Source organism: Triturus cristatus, chromosome 11, assembly GCF_964204655.1.
Source record: "Triturus cristatus chromosome 11, aTriCri1.1, whole genome shotgun sequence".
In the NCBI taxonomy this organism is placed as follows: domain Eukaryota; kingdom Metazoa; phylum Chordata; class Amphibia; order Caudata; family Salamandridae; genus Triturus; species Triturus cristatus.
In genome coordinates this window covers 537,794,327-537,812,098 of record NC_140594.1, presented here as the reverse complement: position 1 = coordinate 537,812,098, position 17,772 = coordinate 537,794,327, and positions in this window count along the sequence as shown.

The window sequence follows — 17,772 nt, the reverse complement described above, 5'->3', positions numbered from 1 at the left end:
GCGCAAGACCAACCCGAAAGGAGGTAGCAGCATGGTACTGGCTAATGATTGAGACTGGAGAGGAAAAAACCTTTCCCTTTACAGAGAGCTGGAAGAAGGCCATGCCGGGCGAAGACCTCGAAACGCTCAGTCAAGTATCTATGTCTACTCTTTGGTTATATGTGAAAGCTGCTCCCCTAAAAAGAAATCATCTCTTTGCTGTCCACAAGGTTTATTGGACACCACTGAAACTATCTAAATTGGGGAATAGAGTGACAAAGAAGTGCCCGAAGTGTGATGAAATCAACGTAAACGAGGTACATATGTTCTGGCAGTGTCCTGCGCTGGAGCTCTTCTGGGATTATGTGAGTAAGACCTTTCTTGAAATCACAGGAAAAGAGGTCAAATTAACAGTCCCTATCGTCATTTTTGGGGTAATTCCAGGGGGGATAGACAACCTGGTTCTATCAAGAAAACAAAAGGCACTTCTTTTTGTTTTGATCCTTCTGGCACGCAGGGAAATATGTATAAAGTGGATCCTACCTATTCCACCATCTAATCCCGAATGGATAAGCTCAGTCCAGCGCATTTCAACTCTGGACTAAGCAAGTAAAATGGTTAAGAAGACAACATTTTGGGATTTATGGGATAACTGGTTTACAACTTTTATTTACAACCCATCGTTTTTTTTTTTTTTTCTTTTTATTCAATGTGTATCGTTTTTTCTCCACTATTGTTTTATCTGTTTAGATACTGCTGGTTATCATTTATTATCGAACCTATTTAGGTAAAGAAGTTCAATTTAAACATGTTTCAGTCCAATGATCATGAACTTGCTCTCAGGGGTGAGATGATGGGATGCTAGCTATAGCTAGGAATAAACGCCCTTTGAACCAGGAGGAGCTTTGGTCATGTTGGACAAGCCCCTATCGAGGACACCTCCCCCGGGAGTTACATTTTATCCATCCTTCAACAAGAAAAGACTGGGGGTAGATGTTCCCTCTCTTCGGGCTATAACATGGCCTAAGAGGCTCAATCTTCCCGAATTAAGAGCATGTTTTGTAATATGAGGACAAAAAAAGATAAAAAATCTATACTCATCATGAATATGTCTCCCTTTACTTACAGCGTTACCCTTACTAAGAACCCAAGCACATATTCATCTCACCGTCACGACATCGGTAAGCCGTTTCCCTGAACAGCCGGTCCAATAACTCCCGCCGTCTCAGAAACACTCGCTAACTCCTTATTTTTAAAGAAGTCTACACCAATCATCTTCAAGTTCCAATAATCGTTTCAACCACTAGCATTCGCCTTTGGGGAAGCTACTGTAATAACCATTATATTCGGTTTGCTCTATGGTCCGATATTGTGCTTAAACAATCATATCTTACGCTACCTACACCCACCTCTGTATACCTGCTTCCTGCTTCTACGTCATTTCACAAATTTTGTTTCCTATTTGAAAACACACAGTTCCAAAGATTCTCACACGCATCCTACATTGTTTATACCCAATCATTTCCTATTTGTAAAAACTTATTTTAATTGGTTCCCATGGGCAGTCTTTTCAACACACTTTTCTCCAATACTATTTTCAGCTTGTCTTCCTATTTACGCTTTCCTTTTACTCGCGCAACCTTTTTAACCAGCTCAACTCTGCTGCCGTTCTACATTAATTACATAAACCTAAAGACATTCAGTGTGAATCTAATTCTTCATGCTCGCATTAGTCTAACTCCGCCATCCTAAGTTGTTTTCAAACAATTTCACCCTCCTTATTTAAGAATATGTAACAAAAGAAATTACCTATGCGAATGATTTACTATGAGGTCCAATACCATTCTTGACCAATCATAACTCCCTGCCAGCTATTTCCTTGCCTCCTATTCAACCATTTCACCAAAACATCATCCACTCATCTCAAAGCCACCATTTCTTTTCAGAATGTCCTACGTTGTATAGCAAATGAAAAACTGGTGCAAATAAAACATGTTTATTGCATATGAGTGAAACTTTCATCATGAATGCTTGACATTATAAGAGTCTTAACTTTCCTAAAACAATTTAATTTTATTATAATGATTTTTAAGAATAGTTTGCATGTAGCCACTTTTAAATTTGTGGTAGTAGGCCATATAGAGTTGAACATTTCTATGCCATAATCACTGACAAATGTTGATTTATTTAATTATGCTTGAAACTTAAACATGAGTTTATTTTATTAAATAAGTAGTGCTAACTTTTAAAATGCATTAAATTGTGTTTTTCCTTAGGCTGCATTATTTCATAGCCTACGTAATGGACTTTTGTTACGTTTCCTCAAAAGTTGCTTTATCTGTCTTCTTTATACAAAATATTTCCGAATCAATAGACACTTTTTCCGTACTTTGTTGTGAGTGAATTGATGGGAACTTAATCCTTCGCCTTAATATATAAAGAGCAGCAAAGTAAATAGGCTCTGTGTCAACTAACTTGTGAGGACGGAATGGATAGTCATTTCTCATGAGCAACATGGGAAAATACATTGGAGTATCAATTTTGTACCTGATGAGCGGAAACATGATCACATACTGATCAGATCATTATATGGTGACAACTGATGTCATAAATGGACAATTTGGAGTATAGAAAATGACTTTCCAAGGAGAAGGTGCCACCTTTTTCCCCATATTCCACAGAGCCTCCAGGTCGGCGCCATTCCCTTCATTTCCTCTTTCCTCCATTGCCGATGCCTGCCTGATTATCTTTTCATACCTTTGGCTATTTGCCCTTGCTGAGGATCTTGCCTGCTGGACGATTTGGAGCTGTCTGGTGAGAGAACCTTCCTGATTATAGCTCCAGTCCCCTTGCCCATGCTCATGGTTTTTCCTTAGTGGACTTTAACTTGACCCTTTGCCCATGTTAAAAGAACTTTGTTAAAGGATCTTCCTGTCTTTGTTGGTGGTAGGAAACTCTAACCTGAGGCATCTTCTTCATGGATTATTTTATTTAGCAATAGATTTATTTGATTAAATATGTGGTTTTATATTACGAGCTGTAAGACTCATGACTTAACTGCTTAAAGTGTTTCTTATATGCATTCATTTTGGATTTGTAATACAGTAACAAATGTATCTAAAAATGTGTCTGAGTCTTTTATTATATTTGTGTTAATGTTTTTTCAGAAGAAACTGTGCTTAAAATTAATCTGATTTTGATGCATGATAGAGAGAGTCATAGTCTAAGAGTAGTGTATTTAAATTTGATCACTGATTTGTGAGTTGGCTACTGATTGGTGGTCCTCGTTAGGTGGCTAACAGTTCGACACCCTGATTTCTCACCCCTCACTGCTGATGAAGTAGGATCCATCAGAGGACCAATGCCTCTGTGGAATCAGTAAAGAAAAGAGATAAGTGAGTAAATTAGTGGATTTGTTGTTGGGCCCAGAACCAACAAGCTTCAGTTGCAACATCTGTTTTCAAGAGACTTTGAAAAAGTCTTCTTCCTGCTTCAAGTGTCTGAAAGCTCTCTGTTTCACTTGCTAAAACTTTGAAAAGCAAAGAACAGCCACTTACCTTCAACATTGCTTGTTTCCATTCAAGGAGGAAGTGGGTGACATGCAGTCTTTTTGTCATCAGCAAAAGTAGCAGTCCAGCTCAGCTGAGCAAAGCAGTCTCTTTGTGTGATAGACCTTGTTCTACGTAGACAAGAGAAAGCCTCCGGATCTAGACATATGTGGTCAAAGACTGGCTGAAGACTACTGGCAGCTGATAATAAGTCCATCCTCGGATCTATTTGGTCAAGGAAGCAGATCGACATATGTTCTTTCTCATCCTTTCTTGTAACAAGAAGTTTTCCACAGAATTAACTTTTCTCAATATATTACATCTTTCTAGACCCCTGCTATGGAAACACAGATAAAACACACACACACAGACAGACACACACACACACACAATGGCATGGGCGACTACTTCAATTGGGTGAGTTGCTGTTAATAAAAACAAATGGAAGAGATCGCCCCACTAACACTCGCTAAATATGTTTAATTTTTTATCTTGTGTTATCTTGTGTGGAAACAGATCAAAAGTACAGATATGAAAGTTGCAGGTCCATGCTGTTAGGAATCAAACAACTCAAGAATTGCCAAAGTCAACAGCCCTGGCTTTTAAATGGTAGGGCTGCTTCATTGCTTGGTGAAATTGTGTGTTTGTATGTGTGAGTGATTGTCTCAGTGAGCAATTGACTGCAAGAATGAATGGATGGATGGATGAATTGATGTTTGAGTGAGCACCTGGATACGTAATTGGATGAGGGAATATATATATGGCTGGATAAATGCTTGAGTGTCTGAAAGGATGATAGATGAAGGAATGAGTGTACAGATGGATGAATTGGTTAGTGAGACCTGAATAAGTGGATGTGTAAATGCACAGAAGGATATTCAATAAGTGAGTGGAAGGATTTGTCAAGGGATAAACAATGAGAAGGTCTTTTAAGTGTCTGTCTTGATTACCTGGAGAGAGATCTATGCCTCCCAGCAGACGCAGCACCACCCTGTACAGAACAATATACATAAAGTGTGTCAAGTGTCTCCCTAAGAGTGTCCTAGCAAGGATAAATATAACACAAAGGATAACATTCCTCCTAGGCAATCTTGACCTGATATGAAGCTAAACACACAATAGTGATCAGGAAGGCTTCATGCTCCTCCTCTTTCCAGTGAGGAGAAATGAACCAGGCATAATCCTGGAGCAGAATCCAGAAGAAAACAATCCAAACAGCTAGAAGTTAAAATCAGGGACCAATAGCAAATAGTGAAGAGTGCAATGAAAAAATCACACAATGGATGCCTTTCAACACTTCTCCCTCTCATTATTTCATCATTCTAAATGCTTTAAACAGTGACTTTACAGGACAAATATCTATTAGATCTTGGATTGGGAATATCACATATCATCTATTCAACCGACCAACGTCTTGGAAAAGGCTGTTATTAAGGTTTGTCTACGTCCCTTTCCTGAAACTCATGATATTAATTAGACAAAAATTGAAGAAACCAAAGTTTGATAACCTTCACGTCGCACTAAGCTCTGCAGTCCCACCATCCACCATTATAATCTTTATTCCATGCAGCTAGTGGAAGAACCCTGTGGGATGCTGTGAGCATGCAGATACCAGAGCAATCCAGGCAGTGAGGAAGCCCAGCAATAAGTGCACTCTCTACCAATGCACTGTTGGGCAGAATGTGGAACACTCCTCCCTCCTCTCGCCAGATAATGTCTGGTAAGTTCTTGTCACTGCTCTTAGCACTGATCACAGCACAGTCCTTAGCACATATGTAGCAGGATGAAGGTGGGAAAAATACGTTATTAAGTTATTACATAAATACTTAATGGATGGGTGATTAGGGGCATAGGTGGATGAAGCGGTGGATATCGTAGTGCATAGAAAGATGGATTGGTCAATGGGTAAATGCACAAATGAATCAATGAGTGGATTAGTGTTTTCTCATACCACACTGACCAAAATGTTTCTGCTACAGCCAAGCCTATCCACCCCCAACCCAACGTGCCTATCACAGAGTTCCTTGCACTCTCAGAATACTTTTTACTTCCTAGAAAATAGTCTGATCTGAGGCTCCAATATCCCTCTTTGGGAGCAGGCTAAACTACACAAGTTTGATAAAGTACAGATTGTGGCCTCTAGCTTTCATGTGGCTCCTCTATGCATGCTGTTCTCTTTCTCTGAGCATCACATACATCTGGCATCTTCCCTATGACACCATCACTGCACCACCTCTTGGCATCTCAGAAGCTGCTACTGAGACCACTGCTTCTCACCATAACACCTCCATTAAAACTGACCAAAGAGTAACTGTGCCACGTCTTGGCAACAAAGGGGCCCCTTCGGAGCCCCCGTTATGCCTTTGGAGCAGCATAATTTAGGTTCCCCCATTTTTACATCAGGATTATATATCTATATACTAATATATGACACTTGTATTCAACATATTTATTTTATTAACGTGTGTGTTAAATTTAAACAAATCAATAGTGTATATCTATTAGAAACACGGAGATGATATATACATGAGTGCATTAATTGACTGCTGTAGCCATGTTATGCATATTTACATTTAACATTGATTATTGATCTTACATCTTACTTTCTATGCACCTCATATTGTAATTGTAATTCATGGCAACAAACTCAGAGAAATAAGGGTCAAAGAAGGCCTGTTCATCACCTACCAGGATAGTGGAAAGCTCAAAGTTGACTGCTGCAGTCAACGTTTCGATGAGATGGGAACTTAAGGGAGTGTGTTGACTGCCCCCACATTCAGCAATTTGGTTGGTTCCTGGTGGTGTAGTGAGAGATATGGACATTTTGAAGTTACTGCTATATTTAATTGGTGTTTCCATAACTAGGTAGGCTTTTCCCCAACTCTGAGAGGGAACAGATATCTCTTACTGGGTTTTTCCTAAGTGTAAAGCTTCATGCTGAACACTTGTTTGCTTCCCTTTACTTCTACAGAAGACCAATTTTATCATAACACCGTATATGCTTCCTGGATAGAGATCCTCTTTAACTGTCCTATATCTCTGTTTAGAAGAAAAAAGGGTAGTTTCATTATGTAACACCTATTTGCTATAATTTGCTGTATTCTATTTGTGGCTGTTACCGGTCTGTATCTCATATTATTACGCCTCAACTATTTGACATATTTCACCCTGCAAACAATATTGCAGTATTTTTTTTACCTTATTTCTACTCTGTTTATCTGCTGGATGGATTAATATTCTAAAATAAACCCATTTAGTCATAATTATTGATTCATTGGTCTTTATTGTGGAGTCCCCTTGCCTTCACAAGTTGGAAATATATTTCTAATGTTATCTTCCTTACAGCACTTCAAATCCACTAAAAAGGTCCAAACGACCAAGGCTGAAATATATTTGATGATTTTACGAAAGATTAAGGTGTAAATTCCGGCACACCATCGCCCTATGCCCTAACTCTGATACAGACAGACTGACAGACTACTTCAGACAGTGACCTGCCACTCTCAGTGTGGTGTGCCCTGGATGCTCAGAGTCTTCTGTAGAGGCCTGTGCTGTGTTCCTTGGATTAAACATGACATCAAACTAGAGTGCACCCCCAGGATAACATGCACCTAAAATGGGATCAACCTCACTGTAGTACCTGGCAGACTGTTTCCGGATCCTTTTGCTTCCTCTGCTCTCATGCTGATATATCTTGAAACTGGCCTCACCCACACCTATGTCCTCTCATAGCTGCTCACAGGTGATTCGAGGGGTGACATTGCTTCCGCTCCTAACCCTGGCTCACTCGCTAAAGCGGGCATGAACATGCCCCTGCTCTCTTGCTGCTGCTCACAGGCCACTGCTCACAGCTTACTGCTTACAACCAGCTGCAGCAGGCACTTCTGACACTCCTGAAGGGCCTGTTCTGTTTATATTGGAGGAAGCATGTCCTATTACTTCCTCTGCTGTACATGTTCTGTTGGTGTGCTATGAAATATTGCTTCTTCCTCAGACCTTGTGCTCCCCATGCGCCCATTGCTCTCCATCGAACCCTGTGCTCCTGCAGGGAACCTGTGCTTCTTCTGCGCACCTCTCTTCTCCCTTCCTTTACTCCTTTACTCCCCGTTGCACTCCTTATTGCTTCATTGCCCACTGCATGCTCCAACAAATGCACCATACAAATTGCAGTATTCCCCCATGGAAGCCTGCACGCCCCACCTACTTACACCCTATGCTCCTCCCTTACTTTCATACTGCACAACCCACCCCTTGCATCTTCCCCGCCTCACCGCATCTAACTTGCTCTCTTGTCCTCTTACTCACTGCATGTCTCTTTCCTTTTTACTCTGAACTTCCATACGCTTGCACATGGCCATCATCAATCCTTTCACCCTTCACTCCCAGGGCTTCCTCCATTTTGTTCCATGCCCTCTGACTACCTTGCATCCTTCACTCTACAATCATTTCACTCTGCACTTTCAACTCTTTCCACCAGGTGATCTCCAACACAATACACTCTGTGCTCCCCAACCCCGTATGCTATGTGCTCCCCACCCTCTAGGATCCCAACCTCAACAGTCCCTTGAACCCCGTCGTCCCTACCCCATTGCACTCTACCCTGCCCATCCTTTTGTCCCCTACAAGTTACCAAGCACACTATGCACACCTTACACCCTGCCACTCTTCCCTTCCACCTTATACACTGACCCTTTGCTTTGCACTATGTTCCCCCACAGAATCCCAGACTTTCAACTTGCTTCCATACAGCACTGTCCAGATCACCACCCCATCGCACTTTGCACTTCCCACCACCTTTCCCCCTGTACCCTTCTACTTTGATAGTGCCAATTATGTTGTCTTTTGTATAGGGAAAAGCTGTTCACCAAGCTTCACTAACATGCAGCACAGTTACCATATCAACAGCAGTACCAGATTCCCTAACATAAAGATCAGTTGCAAATCAGACATTGGCAGTGTATACTTGCTCATGCACACAGAACTCCTATATGTGCAGCAGCAGCACAAGATTACCCGTGTTTGGTATTTAGCATTGTTAGTAACTACATTGTCTGTGTATTAATTAAACTTATTAATAATGCTTCGTTATAAAAAAATCTAAAACAATTGGCATTGCCAGTGCTTGTTGTATACATGTGTATTGAAAGGTTCCATATCGTCAAAACAAGTCCAGGAGCTCAGCACTACAGATCTGTTCAAAGAGAACTGGCGGACCTACATATAGAGGTTTGCACTGTTTTCAATTATTCAGGGTTGAAAAATTAAATGAGAATGTTTTGAAACAGATGGGGTGATGACAGAATGTTAACCAATTATATTTTGAAGTGCATATGGAATAGAAAATGTCTGAAATAACTAACTCACTGTGGCAATCGTGTGGTTTTATATCACTGAAAATAACAGTTGCACTATTTCCTAATGCTGGAGACTGCACTTTAATCGACCTCAAAGGGATCCTAATAATGACTCAGGGAGCCAAAGCTGATGCTGAAGGCTGTACAGAGATATGTGCTGCATGTGAATTATCCCACAGAGTGTTCTTAACGCCTTCATCACGTGCCAAGACCTCAGCAGGTCCACTTTTCACAGAATGGCTACAGTTCCTGTTGCATGAGTTTCCATACAAGCATGCCTACATTTTAGTTTTTATAAATCGAAAGATAACTTCTCTGTTCATTTTTAAGATGATACTCTTAAATGTTTACTATGCAGGAGCAAGAACTTTATTCTAGTATCACTTAATAGGACTCTTTCTTGCCACAGACATCAGTTATATCACACACAACGTGATCAATCCGGTGACATCACAGAGATGATCCTTTCTTCATCATTAATCACTAATAGTCTTTTATGAGTACCTTGGGCATGAAAACAAATTTAGAGAAATCACATATTATGGCATGTGGCCCTGGTAGGAAAACTAGCTAAAAACATCTTAGCATAGTTGGAAATTTCTGCTATTTGGGCCTGGTTTTTTATTTAAGTAATTAATGGCAGACTCAAGTAAATACAGCCTGGTAGAAACTTGGAAGGGCAGCGGGTTCCCTTTTTAGGTCAAGTTAGGCAGCGCAGCTGTCTCTTCGAGACCTGCTGTAATCAGTCTGTGGACATCAAGTCCATCCGCTTTCTTGCCATTGCTTTTCATTTGTCTATTTCAGTGTCCTTCAAAAATTCCTGCTTGCTAGTGGTCAGTCCTCCCTCTTTGTCCCTCCCTCTCTTCTGTCCCTCCCACAGAGCAGGGACTTAACACAGTCTCATTCCGCTATGGTTCTTTATCTGTTCTCTGGGGGACTATTTTCTTCTTGGTTTCCTGCTCTGTTATTGTTTGTCTGTGTTTAGCTTCACGACCCTGGCTGGCTACATTCAAATATAGCATGCTTCCTCCCACTTCCTGTTAATACCACAGTTGTGTTACTGCTGCCTCCCCCACCATGGCTCCCACTGGGTTGGTTGTTTTAATAATTGAATATATACTTTATCAGCCCTGCAATGGTCTTGCTTTCATTCATGTGTATTTTATCTGCTCCCCCCCCATGAGTCAGCAGGCTCCATACTCGCCTGCCTCACAGCAGAGCAGGGGAGCCATGAGAGGGAGGGATGTGCTGATAGTTTACAATGCCCTCACCTTTTGCTGAAGAGCTGGAAGCAGAGACCGATGTCCCTGCCTCGCACACTGCTTTAATTACCTCTAATCTGATCATCTGTCCTGAACGGAATGCTTCATTTTCACACTCTCACAGACGCCCCTGGGAGACCTCTCTTTGATTTCTTGTGTTTTATGTTTGCTCTAAGTGCTGGTGTCGCAGACTTGTTCGCTTCTTGTTTTGTTTTGTGTTCATGCGTGCAAGATTTATATGCTGCTTTTTTGTGTTTCTTTTTTAAGCATGAACCTCTGGTTATGGGCTTTCAGCACTTTGTTTATTTTTGCGATGTGTGCCGGTGTGGCAGACTTGTTCACTGTTTGTTTTAACCCAGGTGCGAAATGTTTGTAATTATTACAAGCCAACTCTACCTGTGGCATAATTGCCTAGTGACCCAATACGTTTTTTTATCCTCCTTGTGCTTTGTTTATATACGCAATGTTTTGAAATAAACAAAATCAATGCATCTGTTGTTTTTAGTATTTCAAGGAAATAACAAAAAAATGTCCTTCTGTGTCTTTGTGGCCTTCATTAAACTGATACACGATTTTCTTTTGTTTAAAAAAAAGAATGTTTTTGGGTGCCGTCTTGGTGGTATTCTTCCCACCCTCTGATTAAAGGCAATTGAAACTTTATAGTCAGAGACAGGACGCATTTGCAGGCCCTGATAGCGATCTTTACCACTGTGCTTCGCCATACACAACACAAGTAGAAATACTTCAGCTCTTTTTCACACCTCCTTCCTTCTGGCAACATTCCTGCTTGAACTACAATAAATTGTGAATGCTTTCCAAACAGCTGGCATGCTGGCAGCATGTCTCTCTTCCCCGGCAACAAACAAAATACATTTAAAAATGTACCTATACAGTCTCTTTCTTTAGTTCTGTAATTACAGATGTACCCTGCATAGTCGGGTAGTGCCTATATTCTATATTTGTTTGGCTGTCTTGCTCTTCCATGGTGAATAAAAATGAAAAAATAATGATGTGGCAGCACTGTTATATTTCACAGTAGTTTTCACCATATTACTTACATCACCTCTAGCTCACTCTTCCTCTCATACTCCCTCTCTTTTTCATTCACTAATTCCTTCTTTTCTCTCACAAACTCCCTTCATTTTCCTTCTTCCCTGTTCGTCTCTTCCACTATCTCTTTCACCCTACCGCCTTCCTTCATACCCATCTTAACATGCTACCTTATTTTACTCTCTTCCAACATCTCTTCTGGGGTTCCTCCCTTATCCTTCCTTCAAACACATCCTTCCTTCATTATAACATCATATTTAATATAACACACAACACCAGACAACGCAATTCACCAGCACACAATTCAAAACTACCCAGCATAATTACACTACACAGTAATTCCTCATTTTAATTCCTCTACACATTGCCACTAGTTGCTTCTCTAGTCCCATCGGTAATTCCTCATTTTAACTCCTCTAACCATTGCTACTAGCTGCTTCTCTGGTCCCATCAATATTTCCTCATTCTAACCCCTCTACATACTGATGCACCTGCGTCTTTGTTACCAATAATAATTTCCCGCTCTTAATCCTTTAAGCAATACTGCAATTGCGACCCTATTCACAGTGGTAATTCCTCATTCTTATTCCTCTAGCCACTGCTACTAGCTACTTCTCTAGTGCCAATAGTAATTCCTCCCTCTTACTCTTCCAAACAATGCTGCAGCTGCTACTCTAATCCCACTGGTAATTCTTTAGGCATTGCTGCAGTTATATCTCTAGTCACAGTGGTAATTCCTCATTCTACGTCCTCTAAACAGTGCTACAGCTGCGTCTGTTCCCAGTGGTAATTTCTCATTATTACTCCTTTAGGCAGTGCTGCTAGCTGTTTCTCTAGTCCCAATAGTAATTCCTCATTCTAACTCCTCTACACACTGCTTCAGCTGCTTCTATGCTCTCATCAGTTAAGTCCTCATTCTAAATCCTCAACACACGGCTACAGCTGCATCTTTATCCCATCAGTAATTCCTCATTGTAACTACTCTACACCATGCTACTAACTGCTTCTCTTGTCCTTTCGGTAATTCTTCATTCTAAATACTCCACACATTGCTGTTACCTGCTTCTCTGCCCTCCAGGATAATACCTCAGTCTAAATCCTCTACACAATGCTGCAGCTGCTTCTCTAGTGGCAGTTGTAATTCCTAATTCTAAGTCTTCTATGCAATGCTGCAGTCTTAGCTCTATTCATGCATCAGCGATGCTCCAAACAAAAACACATAGATAAAACACATTGTCATTTACAACACCCATGGCTCTAACTTAAAAAATGTGAGACCTATTGCATTGCAAATGATTGTTACTTAGCTAAGAAGGACAGTGGGTCCAGAATTTACCCAGTTATTAAAGTGTATAAAATGCAATGCGTTCCCACAGCTACATATGGAGCCAGGGTTTGGGGGTATCATAATGCTGTTGCCATTCAAATAGTAGAAATATAGAATTTGTAGGAGATTGTTGATTATTCCGCCCTCAAGTGCGAATTTCATTTTCCATACCAAACTGAATTTTGAGTTAGTATTAAACTGGCACCCCTATAGATCTGGGTAAGCGTGTGGAGTAATATTGAGGCAAGTTTCAATAGGGCAGTAATAAAGTACTGTCTGAGTCTAGATAAAGGGGCTTTCCATTGCCTGGCTGAGCTACGTCTGTAAATCTCTGGCTTATATTGGTCTCCCTGAACTGTTTAGTACCTCTGGTTTAATTTCTAACACTGAAAAATGGATGTTCAAGCAGAGGTTTGCTGCAGACACCTCCTCACAAAGGATTCAGGATGCCATTTGCAAACACAATATTTGCCTTTATTACTCCACTTCGGCGACAGGCGATACTCCTCTGTATCTTACACTAGAGTTAACCAGCTGGGAGAGGTCTCTACTTTTTAGATTCAGGTCAGGGATGGTCTGGCGCTTATCATGTTTTTATAATGGGGCTAACCCATGGGGTAGCGTGCTGCCCCCTTGTCCTGTCAATGGTAGGGCAGGCGACTCTTTGCTACATTTTATGTCTTTTTGTGTTTTTTATCGTAACTTTTTTCAGTTCAGTCTCAAACCGACACTGAAAAAATGTGTCTTTCAGAAACGTAGAGTGGCTTTAACCTTTCCAGATATTTATTGCAATGTCTCTTGCTTTCTTAAGATGGCCATCCGCGACAAAAATCAATGCAGGTGAGTTAGTAGGGTAGTTGTGATATTTTTATATCCTCTTTTAATTTGACATGTTTCAAGTAGTGGATTGATTTGATTTTAATGTTTTTATCTAGCATAAATGAACTGAGAATGCTATTAAGGGTTGTTGTTCATGATATTTGTTTTTATTCATATGTTTTACTGTACTGTTTGTGTCTTGTGCTTTTATGATCTTTTTAAGATCGAATAAAGAATATTAAACTGAACTGAACACTAAAAGTCTCCTGCTGAGGGGCTAGTGGGAGGGCAAGCAGTAAAAACTACAGAGAACAATAAGCAATGGCAAAGGCAGCGGGTTATACCAGTGAAAAAGCCTTTTTTAGGTTTCGTCTGCTGTGCTTGTGCAATCTACTGTATTTAATATGAATCTTAAAAAGGGCCTACATCCCACCCCCTTGCTTTCCTTGCTTTTCATTGGTTCATGTGCTTGCCACTTACTTTTCCTACATTTCCATTGGCTGTAGCATACTGTTTCCTGTTGTTCCTTGTGTTTTCTTTGTGTGCTTTTCTTATCAGTTTCCTCAGGACCAAGTACTATTTATTTCCGTTTTTGTGGATCTATTTTATTTTAGGTTTTGCCTTTTTTTTAATTTTAAAAGGGTTGTAATTTTTTTCCGGAGGCTTAATTAGTTTGTCAAATGTTTTTGCCATCAGATGTCTTTTGTAAGTATAATTGGTTTCGGTTTCACTTGCACTGTAAATGTTATTTCTTACACAAGGCTCACTTTGAAAGAGGTGTGGCGCAGCAGCTAGGGTGACTGACCCTGGATGCTAAGGATCACAGTTCGATCCCAGGCTCTGACGGCAGGGGTCTGCCCAGCACCATGCGACTCTGGGCAATAGCTTGCATAATCTTCCCAACGGCCCCCAGTGCCGAGATACCCCTTCGGGGGTGATTTGTGCGCTATGCAAGTACTGGATTTACATTGACCTCACATGGCCCTCTCTCATGGGAACTGATGTCTACAGATGCTGGAAATGTCTACTGCAAAGCCCCAACCTAGGGAGCCTCACTGCGACTAACTTGTTTTTGTTGCTAGAGCTTCTTTTTGCTTTTTAATCAATGTATTTTTGTGAATGCATGTCGTTTGTGAAGCTGTGCTTTTTTGGAACATTGTTTCTGTGTAATGGACCCTCAAAGGGCTGATTAGATTGTTTGGATCTGCCAACCTCCCCGTACTGTCACCGCAACCCTTGTGGAAAAATCTCTTCCTCCTATTTTTTTAAGACTGTGCAATAGACTTTAAAGTATTGGAGTGCTTTATTTGAGCACCAATTTTCTTGGTAGGCATGGGGAGATTAAGTGACTTGCCCAGAATAATAGGATGTTGAGCTGACGCTGAGACTCAAACCTGGTTCCCCAGCTCCAAAGTTGGCAGCTCTGGCTGTTATGCCATGTATGAGCCTTTACACCCTTACTCAGAGCCTTGCTGTTTTTAGCTGTCTGATGGGGGGGCGATTTAGGCACATCATGCAGAGGTGTTGTCGTGTTGTTCCAACCAATCCATAGGATCACCACGTTTGTTGGACAACATAACCTTAGGGCAAGGTGCCAAGTCTGATTCCGGGCACCCCCGCAGGATATGTTGGCCTAGAGACCAGCTAGCTCACAGTCCCACTATAAGCCTCCCTAACCTTACCAGAGTGCAAATAGTTTCTGATAACCACTGAACATGACAACCCTGACCCCTCAGGGATCGTGGAAACAGATCAGAGCCTTTCGATCACTCACTCTGGCTTAGTCGTGCTCAGAGAAGTATACAGAATACACAGTGTGATGTTTTGAATATATTTATTGAACCAATATTATTGTTGTATAGAACACATGTGCTGTGAGAATCATTAGACAGAAGCAGATAAAAGTGATTATGAGCACCAAAAGCGTAAATAGGAGATGCAGTTCTACCATGGTTCTAAAACTGTATTCAAGTAGGCATACAAACAAGGCAGTAATCTGGCGTTCTCCTACTATGCAAACCCTACTCTAAGTGTACCTAGACTGTGTGTAGGTGTGAATCCAAGAATCCCCCCAATGGACAATCTAACCCCATTATCTGTCAGGAGAGAATGTAAGAGCCCGCCTTGGTCATGAACTGGACACTCCTTCACGGAGATGTCAGACCGCAGCGTGGTGAAGTCTCAGCATGCAGGGACCATCGGTGTCAGCCGAAGTGCCTCCTCTGCTAATCTATCTGGATGCTTATTATTTATAATAGAAAGCAGCCTTGCAATGTACGTCGTAGATTAGCGATGTTATGGATCTGTAGATAGCTCTGTCGCCCCATGGATGAAAATAAAATGACCTTTGTACATAGTGCGTCAAGAGGCCTTGTACATGATGTTCGATGCATGGTGATAATGTTGTGCGAGTTCATGGCAGAAATGCTGTTAGTGAAAAATAGGACAATGTAAGAGATGAGCTTCTTCCCTACGTGGGCCTTGCCCAGGAACATAACAGTGTAGCAAGGATGCTTGTGCCTGCTGGGGCATGCGCTGACCTCCAGCATTTGAAATTACAGGGGAAAGCTCCTGATGTGTGCAGGAATAAACCTTTTAGAGGGCTCTTGCTATATGTTTGCAAGAGGCATAATGAAGAGTGGGCTGTAAAATGCAGCATCTTGTAATTGTCATACTTCTGAGTGGTATGCCTCACAAACATACTGCATAAACTACAGAGTAACTGCATAAAATCCCATGGGTAAGCTATAGTGCCTTCAAACGCTTTGCTTTAGTTTTAGTGCAGTTAACAGTGCTGGAGTTGTTTGGTACCATTGCGTCCACTATATTCCCAGCATTCACTGTCTAATACAATCAGGTGTGAGTCTGAAGATCTTTCCTTAACCGCACTGTGCAAACCCCCCTCAAGATGGCCCCCTCACATTGAAACTGTGGTCTACAGATACTGCAGGTGTCTACTGCGAATCCCCAATCCAGGGGGCCTCACTGCGGCAAACTCTTTTTTATTGATGGAGCTTCTTTTTACTTTGTAATCAATGTCTTTTTGCAATTGTATATAGTTTTTGAAGCTGTGCTTTTTTAGAACATTATTTCTGTATAATGGACCATCAAAGCGCTGTGCTGATTATTTACATGTCTGTCAACTCCCCCTGTAGTGTCACCGCAACCCTTGTAGAAAAATCACTTCCTCCTTTTTTTTGACAGCACGATGGACTAGAAAGTACTGGAGCATTTTATTTGGGCACCAGTTACATTACGCGACATCACATTCATTTTTGTCTTGGTAGGCATGGGGAGATTAAGTGATTTGCCCAGAATCACAGGATGTTGAGCCAACGGCCAGACTCGGACCTGTTTCCCCAGCTCCAAGGTTGGCAGCTCTGGCCATCTAGCCACGTTGAAGCTATGACACTCCTACTCCTAGCTTTGCTTTTTTCAGCTGTCTGACGGAGGGAACTTTAAGAACATCATGTAAGGGGCAGCAAAGATACATGTGCCTGCTGGGGGAGGTGTCCATCTCTAATTATGCTCTGAACTTCAGCACTTTTTACACTCGTTAGCACTGTCTGGGCATAGGTCGCAGCTCATTAGCACTGGTTCAATACCCTAATATGGCAAAAAGCTACAGAAAGGTGACCAGTCAACCTTTGCAAAGGACAATCACCTGTGTGGCAACACATGTCACTGTGTTTTTAGTAACCTTTTGACCTCTAGGGCTAGAAACCTTTTTTTTTAAATCTGCAGATTATTCATCGGATGATGGATTATGTGGCAAATGCGGCATATCCATAATTGTGTGGAAAATGTCAGTACTGCACATGTTGAATTTCTCAATAAACAAGTCATAACACTTTTATGAAGTTTCAGTAACTTATATTGCACAACTGCTCACTAAGCTAAAATGTAAAGCCAAAAAAATTATTATTAGTCACATAGGCGAAACCTAATGCATTTACCAATGCTTGTTAAATTTAGTTCTTTATTTGCTTTCATGAAATCATGCTATTATGCTACATTTTATAAGAATGTGCCATTTGTGGTAAATATTTACAGTGAATGCACTGTTTCTGGTGAAACATTACTGCAAATTCAAGTGAACAACTCAAGCAGCAGAGTTTACAGTGCTTTTTGTCCACTATTATTTTTAGAATGAAATGCATTCTAGTGTCCAAAGTGGACAAAAGAAAGATCTTACTCTAAAATACCGTCCCAAATGCCAGTTTTGCTTTTTGCATAATGAGGCATAATTTTACATAATAATGCTTTTTCCAGCCTGAGCGTTGAGCACTGCATGCCAGAGGAAGCGTGTAGTGAGTGCTTTATTGGTGTCCTTATTAATGCATGGTGAGCGCTGCTTGCTGCCCTGGGGATTTCCCTACAGCACATGGTGGATGCTGAGTGCAGAGAGGCACGGGGAGTGTTCGCTGCCGGTA